Here is an 11,546-nt window from a genome sequence, read left to right as displayed (position 1 = left end):
GGGCTCCTGATAACTAGCAGCTGGTTCTAAGCCAGGAGGGGCTTTCCCGATAGCTCAGTTGGTAAAGAATCCGCCTGCATTGCAGGAGACCCTGGTTTGATTCCTGGGTCTGGAAGATCCCCTGGAGAAGGGCTAGACTACCCCCTCCAGTATTCTGGCCTGGAGAATTCCATGGACTGTATAGTCTGTGGGGTTGCAAAGAGTCGGACACGACTGAGCGATTTTCACTTTCTAAGCCAGGAGCTTGCATGCTTCCTCAGGACTCTCTGGCTGGTACTTTAGTGCCGGTGCTGACGTGCCGGTTTGGTTCCTCTTGACCCAGCCCCACACACCCCACGCTGGAGGGCACCCTAGACCAAGGGTCTATGACCCAGCCCTAAGACCACAGAGGAGAATCCCAGAAAGCCCCCACCCGGGAGTTTCCATCTCTCAACACCTTGGAACCCTGTCGCTAAGTCAAGGGCAATACATCCTGAGCAGCTTCTAGCTCTGCCCTGGTGCCCCTTAAAACACGATGCCAGCCAGATGCCTGGGCTCTGTCCTGGAGCGCCTCCTCTCGGCTGGCGGCTGTGCAACTCCAGGCATCGTCCTCTCTTTTCGGCCTCAACGGCGCTATCTGTAAAAGCGTGTTCTTGCATTAGTGACCTTCCCTGATCCTGGGTTTTTCTAACTCCCTGGAGGAAGCAGGCCCCCAGGATGAAAGCTTCTGGATGGTTGAGTCTGTGCTAATGTTCATCAGTGTAGGGTTGCTATGGAGAGGAGTTCACAGAGATGATAGAATTGTTGATACATGGAAGCACACACAAACAGGGTGAAGGGAAAGTTTTTCTTTACAGCAGATGTCAGTTAATACATATAGAAGGGATGATGGAATGACGTCAGAAAAATCATCCACAGCTGCTAAAAATAGTGGCTGAGAGTATGATTAAGTTCAGGTATGGTTTGGCTTTTTTTTTCCAAGAAAGTTTGTTTTGCTTATTTTTAAATTTTTAATTTATTTCACTTTTTTGGCTGCTCCAGGTCTTAGTTGTGGCATGTGAGATCTAGTTCCCTGACCAGGGATTGAATTTGGGCCCCTTGTATTGGTAGCTTGGAGTCTTAGACCCTGGAACAACAGAGAAATCCCTATAGTGTAATTATATTCTCCAACTCAGTGAGTCAGTCAGTTCAATCACTCAGTTGTGTCCAACTCTTTGTGACTCCATGGACTGCAGCACTCCAGGCTTCCCTGTCCATCACCAACTCCTGGAGCTTACTCAAACTCATGACCATCGTGTCAGTGATGCCATCCAACCATCTCAATCTCTGTTGTCCCCTTCTCCTCCTGCCTTCAATCTTTCCCAGCATCAGGGTCTTTTCCAATGAGTTGGTTCTTCACATCAGGTGGCCAAGGTATTGGAGTTTCAGCTTCAGCATCAGTCCTTCCAATGAATATTCAGGGCTGATTTCCTTTAGGATTGACTGGTTGGATTGCCTTGCAGTCCAAGGGACTCTCAAGAGTCTTCTCCAACACCACAGTTCAAAAGCATCAATTCTTAGGCGCTCAGCTTTCTTTATAGTCCAACTCTCACATCCATACATGACTACTGGAAAACCTACAGCTTTGACTAGATGGACCTTTGTTGGTAAAGTAATGTCTCTGCTTTTTAATATGCTGTCTAGGTTGGTCACAGCTTTTCTTCCAAGGAGCAAGTGTGTTTTAATTTCATGGCTGCCGTCACCATCTGCAGTGATTTGTGGGGCCCAAAACAATAAAATCTCTCACTGTTTCTCCATCTATTTGCCATGAAGTGATGGGACCGGATGCCATGATCTTAGTTTTCTGAATGTTGAGTTTTAAGCCAACTTTTTCACTCTCCTCTTTCACTTTCATCAAGAGGCTCTTTAGTTCTTTGCTTTCTGCCATAAGGGTGGTGTCATCTACGTATCTGAGGTTATTGATATTTTTCCTGGCAATCTTGATTTCAGCTTGTGCTTCATCCAGCCTGGCATTTCTCATGATCTACTCTGCATAGAATTTAAATAAGCAGGGTGACAATACACAGCCTTGATGTACTCCTTTCCTGATTTGGCACCAGTCTGTTGTTCCATGTCCAGTTCTAACTGTTGCTTCTTGACCTGCATACAGATTTCTCAGGAGGCAGGTCAGGTGGTCTGGTATTCCCATCTCTTGAAGAATTTTCCACAGTTTGTGGTGATCCACGCAGTCAAAAGCTTTGGGTAGTCAATACAGCAAAAGTAGATGTTTTTCTGGAACTCTTGATTTTTCGATGATCCAGCAGATGTTGGCAGTTTGATCTCTGGTTCTCCTGCCTTTTCTAAATCCAGCTTGAACATCTGGAAGTTGAAGTTCACATACTGTTGAAGCCTGGCTTGGAGAATTTTGAGCATTACTTTGCTAGCGTATGAGATGAGTGCAATTGTTCGATAGTTTGAACATTCTTTGACATTGCCTTTCTTTGGGATTGGAATGAAAACTTTTTCCAGGCCTGCGGCCACTGCGAAGTTTTCCAGATTTGCTGGCATATTGAGTGAAACGCTTTCACAGCATTATCTTTTAGGATTTGAAATAGCTCAAGTGGAATTCCACCACCTTCACTAGCTTTGTTTGTAGTGATGCTTCCTAAGGCCCACTTGACTTCAGACTCCAGGATGTCTGGCTCTAGGTGAGTGATCACACCATCATGGTTATCTGGGTCCTGAAGATCTTTTTGGTATAGTTCCTAGGTGTATTCTTGCCACCTATTCTTAATATCTTCTGCTTCTGTTAGGTCCCTACCTTTTCTGTCCTTTATTGTGCTCACCTTTGCACGAAATGTTCTCTTGGTATCTCTAATTTTCTTGAAGAGATCTCTAGTCTTGCCAATTCTATTGTTTTCCTCTATTTCTTTGCATTGATCTCTGAGGAAGGCTTTTTTATCTCTCCTTGCAATTCTTTGGAACTCTGCATTCAAATGGGTATATCTTTCCTTTTCTCCTTTGCCTATAGCTTCTCTTCTTTTCTCAGCTATTTGTAAGCCCTCATCAAACAACCATTTTGCCTTTTTGCATTTCTTTTTCTTGGGGATGGTCTTGATCACTGCCTCCTGTACAATGTCACAAACCTCTGTCTGTAGTTCTTCAGGCACTCTGTCTATCAGATCTAATCCCCTGAATCTATTTGTAACTTCCACTGTATAATCATAAGGGATTTGATTTAGGTCATACCTGAGTGGTCTAGAGGTTTTCCCTACTTTCTTCAATTTAAGTCTGAATTTGGCAATAAGGAGTTCATGATCTGAGCCACAGTCAGCTCCCGGTCTTGTTTTTGCTGACTGTATAGAGCTTCTCCACCTTTGGCTGCAAAGAATACAATAAATCTGATTTTGGTATTGACCATCTGATGATGTCCATGTGTAGAATCTTCTCTTGCATTGTTGGAAGAGGGTGTTTGCTATGACCAGTGCTTTCTCTTGGCAAAACTCTATTAGCCTTTGACCTGCTTCATTTTGTACACTAAGGCCAAATTTGCCTGTTACTCCAGGTATCTCTTGACTTCCTATTTTTGCATTCCAGTTGCCTATATGAAGAAGACATCTTTTTTGGGTGTTAGTTCTATAAGGTCTTGTAGGTCTTCATAGAACTGTTCAACTTCAGCTTCTTCAGCATTACTGGTCGGGGCATAGACTTGGATTACTGTGATATTGAATGGTTTGCCTTGGAAATGAACAGTGATCATTCTGTCATTTTTGAGATTGCATCCAAGTACTGCATTTTGGACTCTTTTGCTGACTATGAGGGTTACTTCATTTATTCTAAGGGATTCTTGCCCACAGTAATACGTATAATGGTCATCTGAGTTAAATTCATCCATTCCAGTCCATTTTAGTTCACTGATTCCTAAAATGCCACTGTTTACTCTTGCCATCTCCTGTTTGACCACTTTCAATTTGCCTTTATTCATGGACGTAACATTCCAGGTTCTTATTCAATATTGCTGTTTCCAGCATCAGACTTTACTTCCATCACCAGTCACAACCACAACTTGGAGTTGTTTTTGCTTTGGCTCCATCTCTTCATTCTTTCTGGAGTTATTTCTCCACCCTTCTCCAGCAGCATATTGGACACCTACCCATTTGGGGAGTTCATCTTCAGTGTCATACTGTTTTGCCTTTTCATACTGTTCGTGGGGTTCTCAAGGCAAGAATACTAAACTGGTTTGCCATTCCCTTCTCCAGTGGACCACGTTTTGTCAGAACTCTCTATGACTCATCTGTCTTGGATGGCTTTATACAGCATGGCTCATAGTGTCATTGAGTTAGACAAGGCTGTGGTCCATGTGATCAGCTTGGTTAGTTTTCCATGATTGTGGTTTTCATTCTGTCTGCTCTCTGCTGGGGAAGGATAAGAGGCTTATGGAGCTTCCTGATGGGAGAGACTGACTGAGGGGGAAACTGGATCTTGTTCTGATGGGTGGGGCCATGTTCAGTAAATCTTTTATCCAGTTTTCTGTTGATGGGCAGGGCTGTGTTCCCTCCCTGTTGCTTGACCTGAGGCCAAACTATGGAGGAGGTAATGAAGATGATGGTGACCTCCTTCAGAAGGTCCCATGCAAGCACTGCTTCACAGTCTCCGACTCTGCAGCAGGCCACGGCCAACCCACGCCTCCTCCAGAGACTCCTGGACACTCATGGCCATGTCTGGGTCAGTTTCTTATTATCTGCCCATAAATTACATACCAAATACTGGGTTGGCCAAAATGTTCCTTTGGGTTTTCTGTAAGATCTAAAGGCTTCCCTGCTGGCTCAGATGGTAAAGAGTCCACCTGCAAAGTAGGAAACCCAGGTTCCATCCCTGGGTCATAAAGATCCCCTGGAAAAGGGAATACCTATCCACTCCAGTATTCTTGCCTGGAAAATCCTTTGAACAGAGGAGGATCTTATGGAAAGATCTTCCAAAGTAAGATCTTATGGAAAAGCCCAAATGAACTTTTTGACCAACCCAGTACAGAGAGATCAGGGTGGCTCCACAATGGGAAGGTCTGGCAGACACTTCCTGGATTAAGGGGTCAAGGCTAACGTCACCTATGGGGACAACAGGCAGCAGTGTGCCACCTGCAATGAGACCCACCACTTCTGTGGCTGTCCCATCAAAAATGCACAACCTGCATCTGATTGGTGAAGAAACTTCAGAAGAACCCGAATTGAGGGGCCATCTATAAAATCACTGGCCTGTATTCTTCAACAACGTTACGGTAAAAGAAAGACTGAAATATTGTTTTCAGTTATGGAAAGCAAAGAGACATGACAGCCAAATGCAACTTGCGAACCCAGGTCAGGACCTGGACCCAGGTCAGGGCCTGGACAAGGTGGCAGATGGTAATAAAGTAGCTATCCCCAACCTTTTTGGCACCAGGGACCGTTTTCATGAAAGAAGGTTTTTTCATGGAGGCTGGGGTGGTTTGGGTATGATTCAAAGGCATTACATTTTTGTGCATTTTATTTCTATTTTTATTACATCAACTCTGCCTCAGATCATCAGGCATTAGAACCTGGAGATTGGGGATCCCTGCAGTAAAGGATATTTTTGGATAATGGATGAAATTTGAATAGGGTATTTAGTCTGCTCCAGCTGCCATGATAAAATGCCACAGATTGGGCAGCTTAAACAACAGAGATTTGTTTTCTCACAGTTCTGGAGGCTGGAAGCCTGAGACTGGGGGGCTGGCGTAGCTGGTTTGGGGAGAGTTCTCCTCCTGGCTTGCAGACAAGCCACACATATACGCTCACATGGAGAGAGGGAGGAAGGAGAGAGAAAGAGTGAGGAGAAGGCCCTCTGGTCTCTTTTTTCATCAGGGCACTCGTCCCATCACGGGGGCCCATCCTCAGGACTGCATCCTAAACACAATGACTTCCTAGAAGCTCTGCCCCCTACTAACGTCACTTTGGGAGGAGGTGGTTAAGGCTTCAACATATGAATTTTGGGGGGAAATTAACATTCAGTCCATAGCAAATATGGACTATGGATTAGATAACATTTTATCAATGATAAATATCCTGATTTTGATAGTTGTCCTGTGACTATATTAGAGAATATTCTCATTCTTAGGGAAATGTCCCCTGAAGCATCTAAAAGTTCAGGGGCATACTGTCTCCATCCTTTTCTCAAAAGATGCAAGAAAAAAATAATGTGTCAGAGAAAGAGTGAGTTTGTGCTAAAACAAAATGTAAATGTGCAGTGACTCTGATAAAGGGTACTGGAAGTTCCTGGTGCTGTTCTTCTAACTTTTCTTCACTGGAAACTATTTCATAATAACAAGTTACCCCCACATAAAAAAATACAAATCAAAGCAGCTCAGTACACTGGGTAACTGAAGTTATTGGTCTTCAATCATAACCGACCTAACCTTTGAAAGTTTATCTGTTTGTTTATGACCTTTCAACACCACCATTAGAAGTATGGTTCCAGTGACCTAAATGGGAAGGGAATCGAAGTAAAGAGGGGATATACATACACACACAGCTGACGCACTTGGCTGTGCAGTGGGAACCAACACAACGCTGTAAGCCAGTGTGCGCGCTCAGATGTGTCCCAGTCTTTGCAGCCCCATGGACTGCAGCCCGCCAGGCTCCTCTGTCCATGGGATATCCCAGGCAAGAATACAGGAGTGGGTTGCCATTTCCTCCTCCAGGAGATCTTCCCTACCCAGGGATCGAACCCGTGTCTCCTGCATCTCCTGCATTGGTAGGCACGTTCTTTACCGCTGAACAACCAGGGATGCCCTATAAAGCAAGTATACTCCAATAAAAATTAATTTAAAAAAAAAAAGAAAAAAAAGTGTCCAAATGAGCAATTGACCATGTCACCAATATCACTTTGTTCAGTAGCCCTTTCTCCTGGAAGTACTCACATAGCAAAAGGAACAACAATTAGGGGCTTCTACTTGGCCAGCCAAAAAATGTCCCTAGCATGCTGTGAACCAGTCATTCCCTCCTGACTTCCCCACTACACCACTCCATCGCTTCCTTCCTTCATTCCTCTCTTTCCTCCCTCCCTCCTTTCCTTCCTTCCTCTTATCATCCAAATCAATAATTATGCTGATGTGAGAGAATGGCTTCTTCCTTCTCATCCTTCTGGGCTCCTGTTTTTCCAGATAAAAGTGGAAGAAATAATCTTGAAAGTGTTGCGTGGGGGAAAAAAAATTGCAGAGTTGAAATTAAATATTGTAATGATGTAAAACAGTAAGCAGCTCTGCTTGACAGCTCTGACAGCTATTTGTTCTGGAAAACAGCATTTATGATGTCAGTCCTATAAGGGAGTATGTTTGAATTAAAATAATTACAGCTGATAGCACAACAAAGATTCCTCGTCGTCAGTCATCCTTCACAAATACCCTGGGTAGAACTTTCCCAGGGGTGGGAAAAGTCGCTGTCAAGGGGAGGAAGCCAGGAAGTGCCAGCCTTCGGTTCCTCCGGCAATCCAGCCGTCCTCCAGACGCCCCGTGCGTTTCATTCTGCAAGGGGTTCCTGTATGGGGAGGCCTCTGGGGCCACTGCTTCTGTTGGACTGGACTGAGTGGACGGTCACGCCACTTTCAGGATACGGTTCATCCTGCTCCTGTCAACTGTTTGCTGAATTGATCTGTTCCTTTGATGATGCCACATTGACACTCAAGTGAATGCCTTTATCTGCTGTCCCTTTGGAAATTCTGAATTTGAAACTACAGGTAGTTCAACTTCAGCTCCCAGATGGTTGCAGTGGTCCCCAGCCTTTTTGGCATCACAGACTAGCTCTATGGAAGACAGTTTTTCCAAAGACTGGACCAGGGGTAGGGGGGATGGTTTCAGGGTAATTCAAAAGTGAAAGTGTTAGTTGCTCAGTTGTGTCCAACTTTTTGTGACCCCATGGAGTGCAGCTCACCAGACCCCTCTGTCCTTGGGATTCTCCAGGCCAGAATACTGGAGCGCGTTGCAATTTCCTTCTCAAGGGGATCTTTCCAACCCAGGTATCAAATCTGGGTCTCCTGCACTGCAGGCAGATTCTTTACCTTCTGAGCCATCAGGGAAGCCTTCAGGATAATTCAAGTGCATTACATTTATTGTGCACTTTATTTTTATTTTTAATATTATTACATCAGCCCATCTCAGGTCACCATGCATTAGATCCCGGAGGTTGGGAACCCCTGTTTTAGAGGATGATGAAGGACCTGGGCGAGTCACTCTGATGCCCAGAGAAACATCTCTGCCCACAGGTGGGTCCCTTCCTGCTGACCCCTGTCCTCTATGTCTAAATTCTTCCCAGAATAAAAGGTCCCTGAGAGGGTCACCCCTGGGAACCCATTTCAGTGTGAGGGAAGTTGCTGGGATTAGGACTGGGGAATGTTGAAATCTGGAGCCTGGAGAGATGAGGATGGAGCAAGAGGCAGGCCTAGAAGGGGCCCAGGAGATAGGGCAGAGGAGGGCAGGGCTTCCTGGGCCTGAAGCCGGGTCCTGGCTGGCAGCAGGCCCTCCTCTTCATTCACTCGGCTTTGAGTCCCTGGGCAGATCAGAGTTCCCCACAAATGCCCGCCACCCTACCCTCCCTCCTCTTCCTCTCCAGCCTCCACCTTCTACACCTGCTCCTCCTGGCCGAGCCTCGGGGTTCAGTTCAGGACGGTCGGTCCCTCCGCAAAAAGGCAGCTCCCCTGGAGTGATCACCAGTCTCTCTCTGCACTAGGCTGACGCTTGTCCCCCCAATGCACTGCCCCCTGGAACCTCAGAATGGGACCCTGTTTAGGAAAGGTTTGTTAAAGATGTTGCAGAGATAATTGAATCAAACATCTGAGATGAGGTTTTCCTGAATTGGAGGGTGGGAGGCCCTAAGTCCAGTGACTGGTGTCCTCATGAGAGAAAGGAAAGGGAAGTTGGAGACAGACACAGGGGAGAGCCGCAGAGAAGACCCAGTGACTTCTGAGCCGACCTTGGAGCCATGCGTCTTCTGCCAGCCAGGAATAGGAAGGGTGGCTGGCAGCCACCAGAGGCTGGAGAGAGGCCTGGGAGGGATCCTTCCTCAAAGACGCCAGCAGGGATCAACGCTACCCTCGCCTTGACTTCTGGCCTCCAGAGCTGTGAGAGAATCCATTTCTATTGTTTCAAGCTCCCCAGCCTATGGCCCTTTGTTACAGCAGCCCTAGGGAACTTTCCTCTCTTCACGACCATTTATTGAGTGGCTTTCTGTGTGCCAAGGGTTCTGCAATGCCCTGGCAGCGAAATCAAGACCAGATCGCCTGGGCCACACCATCACTCCACGTGGAAGGGCAGGGCTATAAGGATTGGAACTCTAGACCCGCTAGACTTCAAAGGTACCTTCTCCAGACCCGGGGCTGGGCCTGCTATAAACAGATAAGGGCCTCATTTGGCTGGCTGGCAGGAGCTAATTGCATCCTAGCATCATCCTTCTTATTCCAACCCTGTGATGCTTGCTCTTTCCCTGGTCATAAACTGTCTTCCTAGGGCTCTCATGGTGGCCAGCTCTCAGCTCTTAAAATTAAATGCTGTTCTTTCACAGAGCCAAGGAAGCTGCCCAGAAAGACCCATAAAATAGAATAAAAATGAAAACTTCAAAAGATTTTTTAAAGGGCAATCTCAGAAAGATGTAAGATGGAGATAATCATGCAAGAGATCACTGTTGCAGACCACTCCATGAGGAGACATAAGCACGTTGAATGCATAATGAACGGCGGAACAGGAACAAGGGTGACGTTGAGTGGAGAATCAAAACCCAACTTCCGTATGTAGAAGCAGTCCCAGAGGAGCCTGGGTAGTGATGGAGGGAACAGGGAATAAATCAGGGGAAAGAGCCTCAACTGACAATGCTCTTGGGTCTCAATCAGGCATTGCCATGCCCAGGGGAGGGAGGTGGGATGTTCACTGTGTGGGAGCTGGGTGAGGGGTGTGGAGGCCTCATTCTGTGTTTTAGATGCTCACGTGCTGTTGGGGCAGAAAAAGCTTGCATTCGTGGCTCGTCTTGTGCACGCCGGCTTCAGGGTGTCATCGGCTTAATGCTGTTTGTATCAGTCACTTGTCACTGGGCATTAGTGCCTAGGAGGCTGTATCACTTCCCCAGGGCTGCCATAATAAAGTACCACTAACTGAGTGGCTTAAATAATAGAAATGTACCTTCTCCCAGCTCTGGAGGCCTGAAGTCTGAGATGGAGGTGCCTGTAGGGTTGGTTCCCACTGGAGCCGTAAGGGAGAATCCGTGCCATGCCCCTTTCCAGTTTCTGGTGGTTTGCTGGCAATTTGGGGCATCTTTGATCTGTAGATCCATCACCCAATCTTGGCCTTGACCTTCACATGACCTTCTCCCTGGGTGGCATTTCCATATCCAAATATCCTCTCTTTTTATAAGAACACTAGTCAGATTCGGGCCCACTTGGATGACCTCATTTCAACTTGATTACCTCTGTTACAACCCTCTTTCCAAATAAGGTCACAGTCTGAGGTTCCAGGGATGGGACTTCAACCTACAACTTTGGGGGGACCTAATTCAGCCCAGGGGAGAAGGAAGTGGCAACCCACTCCAGTATTCTTGCCTGGAAAATCCTATGGACAGAGAAGCCTGGCGGGCTACTACCATGAAGTCGCAAAGAAGTTGGACACAGCAGAGCACACACATCACATCAATTCAAGCCATATCAGAGGGTGTTGGGGAATTTCCAATTACTACTGATGTACAAGAAACTACCCCAAAACTCAGTGGCATAAAATAGTAACTGCAGGACTTCCCTGCAGTTGTGGAGTTGTGGAAAACCTGCCTGCCAATACAAGGGACACCAGTCCAATCCCTGGTCCAGGAGAATTCCACATGCCTTGGGGCAACTGAGCCCACGAGCCGCAACTACTGAAGCCCGAGCCCTACAGACCGTGCTCTGCAACAAGAGAAGCCCACTCACCGCAACTTGAGAGCAGCGCCACTTGCTGCAACTAAAGAAAGCCTGTGCACGGCAACAAAGACCCAGCGCAGCCAGAATAAAATTAAATAAAATAACTGCACTAAGCTCTCAAACCCTTTGGGTCAGGATTCAGACAGGACCCAGCAGGAATGGCTGTTCTCTGTTCCACCATGCCTGGTAATCAATCAGCTGGGAAGGTTTGCTGGGGGCTGAGATTCCTTTAGGGGGGAGTCCACACATACATCTCGGGGTGGATGCTGGCCGTTGGCTGGGACTTTCCTGCTGTGGCCTCCTCGTGTTGCCTGTGCTTCCTCACACCATGGCAGCCTCGGGGAAGTTGGCCTGTTTCCCTGGCTGCTCAGGGCCACCAGGATGAGTGATCCAGTGACCAAGAAGGAAGATGGGGGCCTTTTCTGACCCAGCCTCAGAAGCCATGCAGTGTTGCTTCTGCATGTTAGTTCAAGTGAGTCACAAGCCTGCTTCAAAATTTATAGTTGGGGATGGGGGGAGAGTTTTTGATTCCACACCCAACTCCAGGGAATCTGGATTGGCTTCCTTCTCCCTCACTGCCTCCCCAAACCCCAAAGTAGAGAAGGGAAGATTGTTCCCATCACTCAGAAGCCAGTCGACTCCTG

The sequence above is a fragment of the Dama dama genome, chromosome 5 (genome assembly GCF_033118175.1).
Source record: "Dama dama isolate Ldn47 chromosome 5, ASM3311817v1, whole genome shotgun sequence".
In the NCBI taxonomy this organism is placed as follows: Eukaryota; Metazoa; Chordata; class Mammalia; order Artiodactyla; family Cervidae; genus Dama; species Dama dama.
This window is presented reverse-complemented; position numbering follows the sequence as displayed.